This window comes from Cricetulus griseus, chromosome 8 (genome assembly GCF_003668045.3).
Source record: "Cricetulus griseus strain 17A/GY chromosome 8, alternate assembly CriGri-PICRH-1.0, whole genome shotgun sequence".
Lineage (NCBI taxonomy): Eukaryota > Metazoa > Chordata > Mammalia > Rodentia > Cricetidae > Cricetulus > Cricetulus griseus.
Window position 1 is genome coordinate 71,695,926 of NC_048601.1, and position 17,888 is coordinate 71,713,813.

At 37.5% G+C, this 17,888-nt stretch overlaps 1 protein-coding gene across 1 annotated transcript in view; it reads left to right on the forward strand.

Moving 5' to 3' along the window:
• Window positions 1–17,888, forward strand: part of Lrrtm4 (leucine rich repeat transmembrane neuronal 4) — a 792,102-nt gene that overhangs the window by 323,258 nt on the left and 450,956 nt on the right. The gene's annotated exons all lie outside the window — the stretch shown is intronic.

A 17,888-nucleotide genomic window follows, 5' to 3' on the forward strand; every position in this document is an offset into this window, starting at 1 on the left:
TCTAGTCTCTGTGTTGATTGGCTGGGGTAAGAAGGGGTGCCCCAACTTTCTCTGCCCTTTGTAATATAAGAGTCATGTTACCTGCTCGGGGGAATGACAAACATTTCAAAGAAATGGAAATTTACTACTAAAGGAAAAAAAATCACTAAAACAAACATAACCAAGCAGATAGAAGATCACGGCCTATACATTATACAGGGCTGGGTTGTGGGGAGAAGGCAAAAAGCCCTTAAAAATCAAACATCAAAAACCCTGAGGTTATTACTATTACCTCCCTTCTCCTCTTCTTGTGGTTCACAGCCTCAGAGGTATGTCAGATGCTCTTGTGGTACAATCATCTGGGGAAATCTCAGCTTTCAGGGCTGTCGGGAATGAAAATCCTGTTCACTAGGATTTCCACAGTTGTCCTAGAGTAGAATACACACATACTTTTACTGGGGAGTCAATACACAGAAGGTTTATCAGAAATAAGGAGGTTTTCTTTTCTTCCCAGATAATGCAATACATGGTATATATCCACTCAGAAGCAGAAAGACAGGAAACAAATCCAAACAGCAGAGTTCCATAGATGCATGCTTTCGATATATACACAAATTTGCTATGTGGCAGAAAATGTTTGTTGGAAAGACTGTGAATCTAGACACAAAGCACTGTGATCAAGATCTTAGATCTGTACTGGAACTCAAACAAAACTCGGAATCTCTCTGCTTCTTGGGGTCTTCAGATATCCTAGCCTAGACTTGTCTTGTGCCATGCAAATGATTAATTGTATCTTTTTCAAAACTAAGGGGCTGCCAACTTTAATCCTATCTCTATAGCCTATTTAGTCTATTTTTCTTTAAAATGATGGGTGACATGTTTCAGAAAAATGTATTACTACTAGACAATAACAATAAAAAAACAGGAGTCTCAGGATATTCAATTCTAAGAATAAAGTTTTAACTGAGCTATAAACATTAAAGATTGGAAAATAGAAGCATATTTTAATTTAGAAATTTTTTTCTTCATGGTAGAGCAATAGCCATCTTTAAAAGATAATAGTTATTGAAAATACAATTCATAAATCCACCTGTGACTATTAGATGACAGTCTATACTGTAAGTTCTCTATTAAAATGTTGTGTATCTAGAGTGGGAAACAAAGAAAATAAGAAAACAAAAACAAATAGCTAAATTCAACTGAGTCACTAGTCCTGTGAACATTTATAATTAAATTGACCTAGCTTTGTCATTGTATAAGTTTGTGATATTGAAAAGCAACAAGGACGACTTGATTAATTGTGAATGTAAGAATTATAATTGCTTTTGCTTATTTAGTTTGAGCTCCTATGTTGCCTCATGGTTTCTTTCCTGATCTGTGACTGTGCTGCCTCTTAGACTAATTTTTGTGGCGATTGCATTGAATCATTTATTAAATTGTGTTTTTAAACTTTCAAAATATGCTCATTAGTGCTAAATTTATTTCACTCAGCAAAGCCCATTGGCAGTAATATTAAAATAAAGTAAACATTAAATGTGTACTATAGCAGTTTGAAATTTTGTAACAGTACAGTTTTCATTCTTTTTGTTTCTTGGAGGCTATCTATTAAATTGTTAAAGCAGATTACTACTAACACTCATAAAAACAATGCTAGAGGCAGGAGATGGGATGGAAACATTATTCCTTCATGATGGAACAGCTCTTTGCTTTTAGAAGTAGACAACCATGTGATGGCACTGATATTGACCTGGTCCCATTGTTTATTTGAATATGGATATCAATAAGTGTAACTAAATGTTCTAGTTTGATTTCTGCAATAAAGCCCATGATAAAATCTAATGTGGTATGTAGGTCACTTCATCTTATAAATTACAATCCATCATGACAGGAACACATGGCAGTAAACTAGAGGTAAGAACTGAAACAGAGACTATGAAGGAACACTGTTTTCTGACTTGCTCACCTTCTTTTTTTATACAGACCAAGCCCACCTGTCAGCCTGGTATTCCATATAGACTGGACCCTCCTACATATGTAGCAATCAAGAATGCCCTCAGACATGACCACAGTCCAATATAGTTAAGGCAATTCCTCATTTGAGACTCTTTTTCTAAGATATGTCAAGTTGTCACCCAAAAGCAGCCATCATATCTGAGATATCATTTCACTATATTTATATCCAGTAAAGAATAAAACAATACACTAAAATAAAAACTGATTATAAAAGAAGAGGTATGGTATTTTGAACTGTAAGATTTGGTCCAGATATTAGAGTGACTATATTTCTCTGCTAAAGTCACACAATTGCTATAATGTTTGCACAGGTGTCTGTGTGTAAAAATTTATGCCTGGAAGATGGCTCAAGAGATAAAGGTGCTTCCATTCCTGAAACATGCATGATAAAAGTAGAGAAATAACTAACTGATCCCAATTGTCTTTTGAGAAATCCCCACCATACCAATACACACGCAAAATAAATAAAAGAATCAAATACTGAAAATACCTTTTAACATAAATATTACACAATGTTCTTTATTTCTCAGGCTCCAATGTAAATCTAAAGCAGATTGATTGGACATATATGTTTATCTTTGGGGAGCATAAGAGTTCTCGGGATTGGATATAAGGTTACATTTATGTTAGGCAAACACAAGAACTCTGTCCCTTAATTATGTTCCCAGCCTTGTTATAAGGCTTTAATTTTTAGACTAGGCATTGCTAAATTGGCCCAGATAACCTTGAACTCACTCTCTCACCTAAGATATTCTAGAATTCATTATTCCTAAGTAGCTGTGACAACAGGTCATTGCCACCACACTTGGCTGATAGGCTTGTGCTGGGAAATGAACCTTCATTTGAAAAGAAGTGTTTTATTTATAAAGGGTTTAGCTGCTTTTTAAGTTGTTATATCATTTTCCAAATGGTCCCTGAAGAATTATAGGCAGAAATTTGTTGGGGCCTGACCAAAATGTGTCTATCTCCCATATAATAAACATATCAGTAGAAAACTATTAGAGAAAGAAACAAATATAAGTTTTTTTTTCTATGTTTGGGTTCTTGAGAGTTTCACAGATGAATACTGTATTTACATTGTTTCCACACCTGTACTTTCCTTAAAATATTGGGAGCAAGGGGGAAAGGGAGGGAGGGAGGAAAAAGAGAAGGGAAGAAGAGGAAGTGGAGAACATGAGGGATCAGGAAGACTGAGTCAGGGTAAGAATAGAGGAGAGCAAGAAAAGAGATGCCCTAATAGAGGGAGCCAGTGTAGATGTAAAGAAAAATCTGGCACTGGGAAAAATCCAGAGATGCACAAGGATGGCACCAACTAAGAATCTAAGCAATAGTGGAGAGGCTCCCTTAAATGCACATCCCCTATAATGAGACTGATGACCACCTTAAATGCCATCCTAGAGCCTTCATCCAGTAGCTGATGGAAGCGGGAGCAGACACCCATACCTAAGCACTGAGCCAGACACCCATACCTAAGCACTGAGCCATACTCCTGGAGTCTAGTTGTAGAGAGGGAGGAGGGATGAGCAAAGGGGTCAAGACCATGCTGGAGAAACTCACAGAAACAGCTGACCTGACCAAGTGAGAGCACGTGGACCCCAGTAGTGAATCTGGGGAAGCGGCAATGCGCCTAACCAAGCCCTCTGAATGTGGGTGCCAGTTAGGAGACCTGGGCAGTCTATGGGACCTCTGACAGTTGAGCCAGTGTTTATAGAGATAAATACTGCACAAATGGACTTTGGGAATCTCTTCCTATGGAGGGATACTGTCTTAGCCCTGATACATGGCGGAGGGCCTAGGCTCTCCCCAAATGATGTGACAGACTTTGATTATCCCCATGGAAGGTCTCGCCATCCCTAGGGAGTGGATGGGGATTTTGATGAGGGAGTTGGTGGGGAGCATGGGAGGATCGGAGGGAGAGGGATCTGGGATTGATATGTAAAATAAGATTGTTTCTAAATTAAATAAATAAAAATATAATAGTATTTGTGAAAATTACAACTTTGTATATTTAAAAAGTAAACAATTATAAAATGAAGAGCATTCTAATGTGGATCGCTATTATCTCTGCCTCCAAGTAATAGAAGGGATGTCTTATGAGATATCATGAATACTTAGTATTCACTTCCACGCAGAGATGTTTGATGGCATCTCTTCGTTAAATAAGAGCATCTATCTTGTTTGCTGTTTAAAATGTTAGCATGGATTTTTTCTGGCTTTTTTTTTTTTTTTTTTTTTTTGAAACAGGGTTTCTCTAGCTGTCCTGGAACTAGCTCTGTAGACCAATCTGTCCTAGAACTCACACAGATCCACCTCCTTCTGCCTCCCAAGTGCTGGAATTGAAGACATGTGGCATCTGGAGTTTTCTATTTTATATCAAAAACAAAAATAAAATAACAAGAAAACTTAAATCAGTTCTCATGTACATTTTAATTTCTTATCCAGATAAGTTCAATCCATTGATATACATATTAAGTAATTCATCTATATTCACCATATATAGGTCTAAGCAGATGGTAATTAGCTATTTCTATGACATGTATAATTAAAATATGTCCATTAACTCCACAAACATTCATGAAGAACCAGGAGATTAATCCCATCCTACAGAAAGTCAGTTCCAAGGATTTATCATACCGGGACTCAATAAATATTTGTTTAGGAATGGCTCAGGAGGGAAATGAGTAGATGCACATACACAGAGCATATCAGTAGTGTCATCTCTATTATTCCTCAGAATCAAACAACAAGTCAAGTCTCAATCAATTTTCTCTAAGATTCAACTTTCCATAATTTTCCAACCTGACTCAAATACATGTCAGGGTTGTATGGCAGTGTAAATGATCTTGCCTTACCTCCTCTTCTGTTTTAGAGATGAGAAATACCTCTTTGTTCTTTGGAGACTTCATTTTTGTTAACAAGGACAGCAGCCATATTTTTTTTTTTAACACAGACCACCCAGTACAAATTAAGCTTTTATTTGTCACTGTGGGTTTCCTGATTGAGCACTTTTTGCAGACCCACATTTATAATGGAGAGGGATCAAGATTCTCTGATGCTTTTTTGTTTTAGCTCCTCCAGAGGCTGTGTTTCATGGCAAATAATCCTCCTGATTAGTAGTACACACCTGCTGTTCTATTTGTATACAGTTGAGCATACTATACACAAAAAGAACTCAGTGGCACAAATCCAGCTTCTTCAGGGATCTCCAACTGTTCTTATCATGGAATTGATTCTCCTAAATTTTAAGAGAAAGAAGATACATCCAGAGACGGTATTTACCCAAATCAGTTAATAATATGTCAGAGGAAAATTTTAGAAATGATCTTTTAGCAAGGAGAAATAAATACAATCATGTCTAATTATTTACCAATAAGGAATTCTGCAGTAAAAAATTCTGATTTTTTTAATAAGTCACAATAGGAATTGCAAGTCTCAGTCATCGTATGCTATTTCAGCAATGCTTAGCCCATTCATTTCATATTGTTTTTCATTTGTTTAGAGTCTCTTTGTCCCCAGTTCACTTAGATGAGAGCTGAGCTGGTGCATTCAGGGTGGTATGGTGGTAGATTCCCCATTTCCTTTGAGATGCTGATGTATGGGCACAATCTCTCTTCTTTTGAATTACAGTATCAACAATGCTTTACTGCTTTACTTATGCAGTGACTATGTCACAAAAGCCTACTGTCCACACTGCAGGCAGCCAGCCTTTGCTCCTTTGAAGGATTGCAACAGGAAATACATTACATGTTAAAGTTGGGGAATGTCTGGTTATTGTCCTTAAAGAAAGAAAATTGGTCAGACAATTTCAAACATTTCAAAGTGTTTCTTTGACCTGAAAATTGTTTATCTTTTATATTAGATGCCAAATGGACTTGTAAACAATTCTGAATATCTCAAGACGAACATGGGGAGAAAATTAATAAAATAATCAAAATAGATATATTAAAGGAAGTATTAATTGGGGGGAGGAGAGAGAGCAGCCAAGATTTTTCTCTATTCATCTTATGTCTTTCTTGTGGAAAGATCATCCTGAGGATGAAAGATCTGCAGTAAAACAAGATAAACTATCTCAGGTAACTCAATTCTGAGCCACAGCTTTTAAGAAAAGCAAACATTAGTTCTGTTAAAGAATATTTCTAAAGGTTTATCTCTGCTACATACTGTGTAATGAGAGCAGAGAGTTTTGCTGTGATCTCACTTCACAGTATTGATTTGGCATCAGGATGCAGAAGACATGCAAGGCTCATGCCACAATAGCCTCCTGGGGTAATGAACAGTATTGTCTGCAACAGACATTAGGAACGATGCTGCTAAATGAATTAATTTTCAGATGTTTCAGACAGATAATTAATCTATCTGCAATTAAAATATAAAACAATTACCAAAAGAAGAGAACCAGCATTGGGTATGGAGCTTGCTTTTGATCTAAACACTTAGGAGGTGGAGGCCAGAGAATCAAGAGTTCAAAGTAGAAAGCAAAGGCAGTGAAACAGAAAGAAGGTGGGAAGAAAGAAAGTGCAGGAGGCAAGGATAGAGTAGTGATGGGGGCAAGGAGCAGGAAGTGGGTGGAGGGGAGGAAACAAGACCTTGTTTATTGTTACATGTCTAGTTTATGATTGTACTAGGTAGTCCTAGTTCTTTCTTTTCAAGGGTATTGAACCCTTTTAAAATTTCCCCTTGCCCAGGAATATTTTCATTGCCTGTTTGCTATCTTAGACATACTTCACAAGTATGTCTTCTAGTTTATTCAACCCAAAGATGCATTTTGTGTGTGTGTGTGTGTGTGTGTGTGTGTGTGTGTGTGTGTGTGTGTGTGTGTGTGTGTGTGTGTGCTGGGTAGGGAGAGGGAATCTCCAAAACATCCTAGGCCTCAGAATTTGCACAGTGAATAGAAGCTTTCACAGATCTTGTACCTGTTTCAACAGTCTGCATTTCATGTCACAAGTAATGGGACAGTGGTCCAATTATATGTAAGTTGGGGGTTTTCATGTCTGACCCCATAATTTGTCAATGGCACCAGTAACAATAATTATTACAGAGACAAATAATGTTTATTAATGTGTACTAATTATTTAAAACTTCACCCCAATTAAATCTGTGTGAGAGGTTAAAATCTCTCAGGTTTTACTATAATTGACATTGTTCAGCAGTGGCAATTAAAATCAGTCATTCCAAAGAAACTGCATGGGGCACAGTTCAATTAACATTCAAAAGAATGGAAAATCTGGATGCTTAGATGGTGCTTAGGCACATCTCCCTTACAAGGAGTGAAAAGAGCCTCAAGTCACTTCAAATGAAATTGACAGGCACTAAGTATGGAAGTCTCACTGCAAAACAGGGCTTCAATTCATTTTTGTGGAAAGTATGATAGAATTAGCCAATTTCTGTCTAATGAGGAGAAACCAAGAATATTTAAAGAAAAAAATAGGTCATAATTCTACCCTGCTGAAGATAAAGTGTTATACGATCTCCTAATTAGTCCATGACATTTTCTTAAAGGCATGTGGTGTGTCTGGGCATAGAAGTGTCTGACTGCACCATAGTACTTTGAAATGTATTTTTGGACAACCTGTTCTTCTCATTAATGAAGTAGCTGAAAATCTTTATACTGAGTAAAGACCACAGGTGACCTCATTCTCTTCAAAATCTTCTTTTGTTATCATCCTCCCCTCCTACCCTCTTCCTGGTGATTTCTTTCTGTCTTTAAATGTGAATGTTGGCCAATGACTGATGCCACCTGAAATTTCAAGAAAGCTGATTGTTAAAACTTCAAAATTGTTTTTATTGGTAATCAAAGCATTTGTTTTTCTCGGTTAAGCTGTATATGTGGCTAGTCCAAGGAAACAACAGGATATAATTTTAGGCAATTTAAGTATTTGGATCTTTCAATTTTAATTCAAAGCAAAATGTAATCTAGATATACATTTTTTTAAAGAACTTTTTACAAAGACTCGTGAGAAACTGCATCATTATGGGATAAAGATAGGAGACTGTCTGCTTAAGATTTAGACGTCTCAACATCTGTTTAATTCAAGGAAGGGTTATATTACAGTAGAATTATATGTAAATTAGAATTATACATAAATCTTTTCAGGGAGAAGAGTTAACAGATGGCTAGAGATGATTGTTCATCAGATTGAGTTAATAAGGATTAAAAAGAATTACATGAAATTAGTAATTTTGTCACCTAGCTCTTTTTCATTTTGCACTTTGGGATAGGATTAATAACAACCCTCATATATGTTATGATAAAGCACCAGGGGGACCTTGTATGGATTCCATGGAGGGTGAGATTGACCGAGGCAGAGGGACAAACATGCAGGCAGACAGAGCTTAAGTGAGAAGGTTTATTAGAAAGTGTAAGGAAGGGGGTTGGAAGGAGAAAAACGTAAAGAGACAGAGACACAGAGAGAGGATAGAAGATAAGAGGAAGACAGGAAAAGTCCTGTCTGCCCCAGGGGAACCTGAAAGATAACATAAGTGGGCCCAGGTCTTGAGGTCTTTCTTTTTTTAATTTTAATTACAAAGAAGATTATTTTACATGTCAATCCCAGGTTCTTCTCCCTCCCCTCCTCCCCTGCCCTCCAATTAACACCCTACCTATCCCATACCATTTCTGATCCCCAGGAAGGGTGAGGCCTTACATAGGGGGCCTTCAGAGTCTGTCCTAACCTTTGGGATAGGGCCTAGCACCTCGCTCTTGTGTCTAGGCTCAGGGAGTATCCCTCCATGTGGGATGGGCTCCCAAAGTCCATTCCTATGCTAGGGATAACTACTGATCCACTAAAAGTGGCCCCATAGCTTTCTGAGGTCTCCTCACTGACACCCACATTCAGGGGATCTGGATCAGTCCCATGGATTTCCCAGCTATCAGTCTGGGAACCAAGAGCGCTCCCTTGTTCAGCTCAGCTGTTTCTGTGGGTTTCACCAGCTTGGTATGGACCCCTTTTCAAGGCAAGGTATCTCTGTGGCTTTGGTGGCTATCCTGTAACTAGTTCTTATAGTCGAGGCTGGTCTCGAACTCACAGAGATCTAACTGCCTCTGCCTCCCGATTGCTGAGATTAAAGGCATGCACCACCATTGCCTGTCCCAAGGTCTTTCTTTTATAGTGGTCTTTTGCACCTGGGCTGACCAGGTTACTGCCTGAGTGCATTCTGCCAGATGACAGGGGCAGGCCAGCATAATGCCTGAGTCCTCACAACATACTTTCTCATATTTCCCTCTGTCTCTCTCTGTCTCTCTCTGTCTCTCTCTCTCTCTCTCTCTCTCTCTCTCTCTTTTAATATCAAAATAAGTTAGCATATTGGAACTGACCTGAAGAGGACTCACTGAGATTTACCATTTTATGGAACATTCTTCATTTTTATAATAATAGATTTATTTATTAACAAACTACTGTGAAACTGGCATGGAGCTGGTCATTACATGTGACCAGAATATTTAACAATACTAAAAATTTTTACAAAGGAAAAATCTTTTTCCTTTATTGCAATAGGAAATTAAAATATTGTTTCAATTGTTTCATTGCCTCATTGTTCTTTTTTAAAAATAGATCCTTATACTTGCTACCTCAACTTGACACTAGATTCATTTTGTGATCATGATATCACATAAGTCAAAAACTCTGAAGTGAAGGAAAATTTACTGAATCTAATTTTATTTAAGTAGTTACATTTCTGCTTAGAACTAGTGTATATGCTCAGTGGAAAACCTTGGTCACAAGAGTGGAAAATTCTGAGTTTAGGTCCTTGTATTAGGTGTACAAGGACGAGGGGAAGAATCTTTCACTGATGTGGGTGAATCTTTAAACAATGGCTTGGATCTGCATTGATTCCATCACTCTTCCTAACCCAGTGCACTACTAAGAAAAAATAAATGATGCTATTCCATGAGAGACCCATGAAAGCAAGGATGTAAGCCCCTACTCCCCAAGGCCTAGCAGTTGCCATTGCTTCTATGTGCACTGGAAGTTGCTGCTACCCCAGAGATGGGATATCTCCATCTACTCAGCATTAGCAAATAGGTTTCTGGGTTGCTGTTGGAAGCTGCAACACTCCACGTGAAAGGTCAGCTCCTCGAGATGTGGAGAACTCTTTATTATCTTTATTTGTTGGAAAACAGAATAAGGAGGCAGGCAGGTGAAAGGCATTTGCCACAGAAACTGGGTGCTCTGAATTTGATTCCTGCAATATATATATTGATGGGAGGAGAAACACCTCCACAAAGTTGTTCTCTGAAGTTCAAGTGTTGCATTTTATGTTCATTGCAAGTGAAAACTTTCCTACAGAAATTGTTTTATCTCTAAGACAGACTGTTTACCAGCTTCAATTTGCTGTTTGCTCTCAGTGTCCAGGAGTGACAGGAGAGGCCAGGGCAAGGCAGAATCAAAAGACTTGCACTCAGTGACCAGTGGTTCTTAACCAGTTCCCGTGTTCCACAGCTCTTAACTGTCCCAAAATTCTATTCAAATTATGAGGAAAGGAAGTGACTCAAATCTTAAGTGAGATGAGAATTCACCTTCGAATTCTCTGGGGAAAGGAAAGGCTGTCTTAGATTCACTCAAAGTTGAGCTTTATTGATCCCAGAGCTTCTTAGGAACAGCCATCTCAGAGTGCTTTGTCATTTACTTGATGCCAGGGTGTTAGTTTAAATTTCCTTACCCAAGATTGTCTTTTACATGACATAGAGAGTATTTATCATTGAAGTTATAAGCCCCAGGCATAAATAATGCAAATCATTTAAATTCATTAAATAATAGTTTTCCCAAATCGAAAGGTGATTTATAATGCACAGAAATTCAGTTTTAAAAATACTTAGCATTATGATGATTTTTAGCATTTTATGAAATAACCTAGAACACTTCTTTTCTTTCTGGACATTTTAAAATTACAAATGATATTTTGTACTTTCATTATTACTTAATAGTGGATTTTTACTATATATTTAAGTAATCACCTATATATGCTATTTATTTTTGGGTTGTGTCTGTGTGAGTGTAGGCACATCCATGCCATGGAGTACTTATGGAGGTATTGCACAACTTATAGAAGTGGTCTTTTCTTTCCATATAGTCCTAGTGATGGAACTCAGATTGTCTGGCTTGGTGGTAGCCATCTTTATCCACTGAGTCATCTCACTGAACCTATTACATACATTTTAGTGTAAATGATAAATTAAGAGAAGACATATTCCATAAACTCTCAAATCCATTACTCTATTGCAGCATGTATCAGTTGCCATTGGGACTAAGAGACATACTACACAGTGAGTCTCTCTACAAAGAGCTCATTACTAAGTTAAAAGAAAATATTCATGAAGAATTAATGAGCATGATATCACACAATAAGATTTTAATTGCAACTGAAATTGAGGACATGGAGCTGCAGATAATCAAATGTAAATTGAATTTTACTCATTTTACAATTGGTAAAGAACACAAAGGTTTGAAGTACCTAGAGAACTCCTAAATATTTGATATACAAGTCTTCTTTTGTATGTTCTAAACCATCCATAAACTTGACATAGAGATAGACACTCTGTGATAACTTCATTGTCATTCTGTTTATTTTGGTTATTGAAATGAAATATATTCACACAGCCTTATTTTGATTAAATTGGTTGAGGCAGTGTCATGATGATGTTTCTCTGAATGCTGCCATCCCTTCCTTGCAAGGAAGGACACAAGCTCTATGGAAAAATAAGCCAAAATAAACTCATTCTCCTTTAAGTTGTTTTGTTTTGTTTTGTTTTAGGAAATTTTATCAATGTTTTTAGCTGCTTTTAAAAAAATCACTGCAACAGAAACAAACAAAAAACCAACCAACCAACAAAACAAACAAACAAACAGAAAACAAAAACAAAAAAGAAAACCCAAACAATGAAAGAGCTGTTCTCATTCTCTCTTGCTATCTTGGTGTGGACTCAGTTATTACCTGATTCACTTTCATGGATCTGGTACCAGCTGGTTATTAAAACCTCAGCTTTGGTTTTTGATAGCAATATGCCTTTTTTTGTTTTGTTTTGTTTTGTTTTGTTTTGTTTTGTTTCATCAAGCCCTAGTACAGACATTAATTCAATAGGTATCTATCTACACTTACAGTGTTTCCCTGCAGCCTGGTTCAACCTTTGCATGCTTCTACACTAGTTCTCCATGATAAATCCTTTTCAGGAATGGTTTGGGTTCTGGTTTTACAGGGATTACATGGGATTTGTTCAGATGAGGTTCATATTATGGTGGTGACATTCTCAAACTGATTACAAACTCCAGGCATTATATGGGTTGGTCAAACGCTCTGTCATTCATTGCTTACCACGCTTCCTCTTCCTGCTGATGTAGGAACATCATGCCCTTTTCTTCTGTGTGATTCCTCTTTATACCCATTTATACTAAATTTTTTTTGAGTAAAATAAACCTGCCTTATGGACAAAAGTGCCTATTTGACGTACTGTTCTGTAAATGGCTGAGAACCATCATGTAGAAGCTGTAAGAAAAAAATATTTTCTGCTGATTCAAAACCATCAGTAGACACAGAAAATACAAAATAAGAAGGGACAGCAGTATACAAGATTGGGAGTGAATACAAATTTATTATAGTCCCAGTGTTTCATGAGACAAGTATGTGATGATAGGTGATATGTAGAGAGAAACGAATATGACAATAGTGAGTGGTTGGAAACATGGCTCAGTAGTTTAAAGACCACTTGTTGCTTTTATAAAGGACCAGAGTTCAGACCTCAGGACCCACACCAGGAGCTCACAACCACCTGTAACTCCAATTTCAGGTGATATAATGCCCTCTTCTGGTCTTCAACAACACCTATGCTCACATGCACATTCCTACATGCGGACAAACACATACATATTCTAAAAGACACTTGTAAAATATTCAATTAAAGATTTAGATTTATTAATATGGAAACATACAAAATAAGCAGGTTAAAAGGTGTTGGATGCTTAATCATGGTAGGGACATGATGCAAAATTTTCATTTTAATGGTTTTAATATTGCTGTAGGACATTTCCTCGGATTTTGAAATTAGGTCACAAGATTGTATTCTCTCCAGATGTTAGTTAGCTACCTCAAGAGCTTTATAAGACAGGAAAGAAAACACACAAAGGAAACTTTCAGAATCATATGCACCAGAAAAGGCAGGAAAGGAATTGTGTTATTGTGAGATAAGAAACCAGATGCTATTTTCAGTGGGGTAAAAAGCAGGCAACCCAAGGCATGGAGGAGATAAGGCACAACCTAAAACTATTTTGTTCTTGGCTTCTCCTTCAGATATGCAGTCAACCCCTTGGCATATCAGAAATTGTCAGCAACACAGCGATTCTTTCTGTAAAAAACACAGATCTGGGCATATTTGTGGTGTATTTTATAGTGTCTAACACATCCTAAGGAAAGTGTAATTCTCAAAAAAATCTGGGCATATGGCTCTATGAATATATTCTGGGTCGAGCAGAGAAGTTTTTGAACTCAGGAGTCAAAGAGTTACTCTCTGAAGAAGCAAGAATTGTGGCATGTGAAGCTGATTTCAGAAGGTTTTACTCCTGAAGTCCTGCTGAGTTACTATTATCCAAAACACACAAAAGCTGCTTTCACCTCGTTCACAGCTTCTTCTAATGGCTTTTTCCAGATAAAAGTATTTTCAATGTGCGATTATTGAGGTCAGAGCATTGTTTCACTGTAATTGTTTTCTGTTGGCTTTTCTGCCTTTTAAAAAATCACCTATGAAAATTACAGTTCACTGGAGCCCTTGCTTTTTTTATTTGCACTAAATAAATTATATGCAGGTAAGTGGCCAGATTGACAACATGTTTGAGTGTTCTAACAAATGAGCATTATTTGAATTGCACTGCTGTCAGTAGTACTGAGCTCTAGGGGTTCATCTAGGACTTCAGGGATATTGACCTTGATGCTATACAAAGGAGTCAAAATCACAAATTTGGGTGTTCCCTTTTTGGCATTGTGTTGTTTAGTTTTATGTCTGATTTTTTTTTTACAAAAACAAAACAAAAGGTGTTCAAGCACATTGCTTTTCTTAGTGATAGTTAAATCTGAACATTGGCTCTGCATTATACTAGTGTTCTCATCATATTCCTGACCATTCTGATTTAGTGTTGAATGAAGAAGCTTCTAGATGGGCATTATTATGTTCAACATGTGTTCAGATTGCAGAAGGTTCTCCAATAGTGGATGACATGGACAAACCATCAAAGAAAAACATGAAAAATCAAGGAAACCAAATTAATCTCCAATGACTCTTTTATAATCTTGATATTTGGACAAACACACCATTTAGGAGCTAAAGCACTAAAAGTGATTGGAAGGGGAGGTGCTGGGAAGATGGCTTAGTTTGTAAAGGGCTTGCTCTGCAGGCATGAAGGCCTGAGTTCAATCACAAGTACCCAGGCAACAAAGACAGATTTGGTGAAACATGTCTGTAATCTCAGCACCAGTAAGGGAAATAAGTAGAGCCCTGGGGCTCAGTTGCCAGCTAAGTTAGCAAATCATTAGCTCCAGGTTCAATGAGAAGCCTTGTTTCCAAATGTAAGTTTTAAAGCTTTTGAAGAAGATACAAGATACTGGTTTCTGACCTCTGAGTTCATGCACACACTTGTCAAGCTGCATAAATATGTGTGAATACACAAAAACATGTACCCGCACAAACATGTGCAATACATTGAATTAAGAATGCTACAGGAGAAGAAAGAGCTGAGGCTGTGGGTAGCATTATACACAGCAGGATGGAAGGGATGGTGGAGAGGCGGTTGCATGTAAGGGGGAATTTTATTTGGGAAAATTGAATGTTTGGAGGTTAATAACAAATGGCAGAATTAAGTATTTCCCCCAACACCCTGCTTTTTAAAAATAATTCTGCTTATTTACCTGAGTGGACAAATACACCAGTGAGTAAATTCACCCACGAATGTAATTTTTAGCTACATTATATAAATATCATTGACTTCCACCTAAACTTCCAGGCTGATGACAGCAGTATTTTCAGCAATCTATTGGATTGTGTATGGGTTCATTTCTATTATAAACCTCTGCTCTCTTATGCATGTATGGGCAGTCCCAAGCAATAGTACTTCATACATTTTCAAGCTTATCTCCTTTCAGAAAACCCAACATCAAACCAGCCACCTGACTCAGTGGATGACCTGAGTTCTATTCCCCAGATGCACTTGTTAGAATGAGAGAACCAACACCTTCAAGCCATCCCATGACCTCAAATTCACCCTGTGGTATGCATGCACTCCTTACTATAATAAAATAAATAAATGTAATAAAAATTGTAAACAAAAGTAAATAATCTCATATATCCCAAAATGTCCACTCTGCCTGGCTCCTCATGTGTGACAGGAAACTCTTTTCTCACATACTAATTTTGTTTTCTTTCCAAAGCTTTCTCTATATCTCCTCAGGAATAGAGGCTTCTTATACTTTTATCCCACTCCTTTTTACATGGAAGAGAGAGAAGGAGGGGGCTGGATCTCTTCAGAACCTAGTCCCATCTGTTCTAGCTTCATTTCTGTTGGTGTGATAAAATACTGTTACAAGAAGTGCTTAGGGGAGAAATGGTTTATTTTAGTTCACAATTCTAGGTTCTGGTCCCTTACAGTAGGGAAATTTAGGTGACAGTTACTAAAACCAGCTAGTCACATTCTATCTACAAGCAGGATAAAAGAGTGATGCGTGCTTGCTTGTTTGTTCATGCTCAGCTTGACTTCTCTAATTATTTAATGTTTAAAATGTATTGTTTTACATGAGTTTGTGCTTCCTGCATGAGGTTGTGTGCACCATGCTTTTGCAAATATTGATGGAGACCAGGAGAGGGAGTCAGATTCCCTGCAGTTGGCATTGCAGGATTTGTGAGTGTCTTAAATCAGATGCTGGGAAGAAAACTCTGGTCCTGTACAAGAGCTGTATACCCTTCCTGAGTCCTCTCTCTAACCCTTTTGACTATACTCTTAGGGACTTACGAACATCTCTTTAGGGAACAATGCATTCCATAGTGTACTGTGTTTTCCCACATCCATTGAATTAATTGATCCATTACAGGCTGCACACAGGCCAGTCGGTTGTAGAAAGTCAGTTTTCCTAGAGTTGAGACCATCTCTCAGTGATTGAGACTGTCTCCCCAAGTAGCTCCAGTTTGGCAATTAAAGATGAACAACACTGTACATACCACTTCTAAAAGATGATTCATGTGCTGACTTTTACCCTTTTAAATAATGAACTCACCATTTAAAACCTTTATTCAGCACAAATCAGAATAGCACAACACGATTCTATCTAGACTCAAAGAGAAGTCTGACTTATTTTTAAATGAATGATGTAATGAAACATCTAATCTGTAAATTATATGTGAGTTGTAAATATAAAGAGAATGCAGAGTCCTCTGGAAAACTACATGTCACCTAGTGCTATCATCTGTTAAGGGCATTGAGGGATACTTAGGCAATGCAATATCAAGGGTACCTACTAGTGAGGCATCCCATGGATTTCTAGCAAATGCTTGTGAGCACAACCCTGCCACAATAAAATGACACATCAGCTGATTTGGCATCAATCACAACTTGACTATGATGACAGCTTCAAGTAAAGCTGAAACAGGCATGGAATCTTGTCCCAGAAATTTCCTGGAGAGGAAATGAAAGGAAATTAGGAGAGAATAAACTCATAACATCCTCCAGTTCCTTCCCTCTGAATTTCAGAGGACAGCAGGCAGGGGAAAAGGTGATTAATCAGATTCTTCACAGAAGATGTGGAATATTCTAGGCTTTGAAGGTATAGATTAGAAATTCTCTATGGGTCAATTTACTGCCTCAGTGAGGAGATCATACTTGAGTACCACACATTGGGGTTATTGTACGAGACTTTCATATAGTGTGGTAATTTTGGGTCTCATTGTAAATTAGTTGTCTTTGATGTGAAATGTGACCCATGCTGCCTTAATTAAGGCTGTGTTTATCGATCTGTCAACAAAATCATTTGGGGGATGTTGGAGAACAGAGAACAATTATAACGATGTGTTCAGCCAGGATGATTTTGAAATTATTATGTAGCATTGAGAAAAAAAGCAAAATCTCCAGCGATTAATGTCAATGATGTCTGAAGTTTATATAGCATGTGTTCACTCAGCATTGTAGCAGAATGGCTATGTTCTCCTCATAATAGCCACAATGTTTTTAGATTTTCTTTTTGTAATTTAAATCTGCTGACAAAAATCCAAGGAGTCCCATTGGAATCATAATAGCATCCAGATTGCAACTGTTCTCAAATCTTAGCATCTGACACTTCCCCCTCTGACCTCATCTCACCTTCTTCTCTTCTCCTTCCTCTCCTCCACCATTTTGACCACTGTGTCCTGTGATCCTGCAAACTTACTCTGGAGAATTCTCTCCCACATCACTTTTTTGCTTGCTATGGTACCCTTCCTATTTTCCCCAGGGCTATACATTTTTCATGGTTCAAATCGGTAATAGAGAGGCATTTCTTCAGAGAGGAATGCATACTCATCTTACCAGAAAGAGTTCACTACCTGCCTTGTGCATTCAATTATCAAATGTTGTTTTCTTCCATGGCACTTTTCATGTCTGATGGTATCTTGTTGTTTGCTATTTTGTTTCTTCACTCAAGTCTTACTTTTTGATGATAAACCACTGTATCTGGAATAGACTTACTGTGGCAACACATGAATAGAAGATAAGTTTTTCCTTGAATACATACTGCAAGGTACTGTATGCATACACTGTTTTGGCCTAGGACAAGAAGGATGTTTCTTCCCAATGTAGAAGTTTCCAAATTTTTGTTTTCCAAGTTGTAAAGCCATTTTTCCAAACTCACTCTGAAAGTACATCATATCCACTGCCTTATACTTTAGAGTA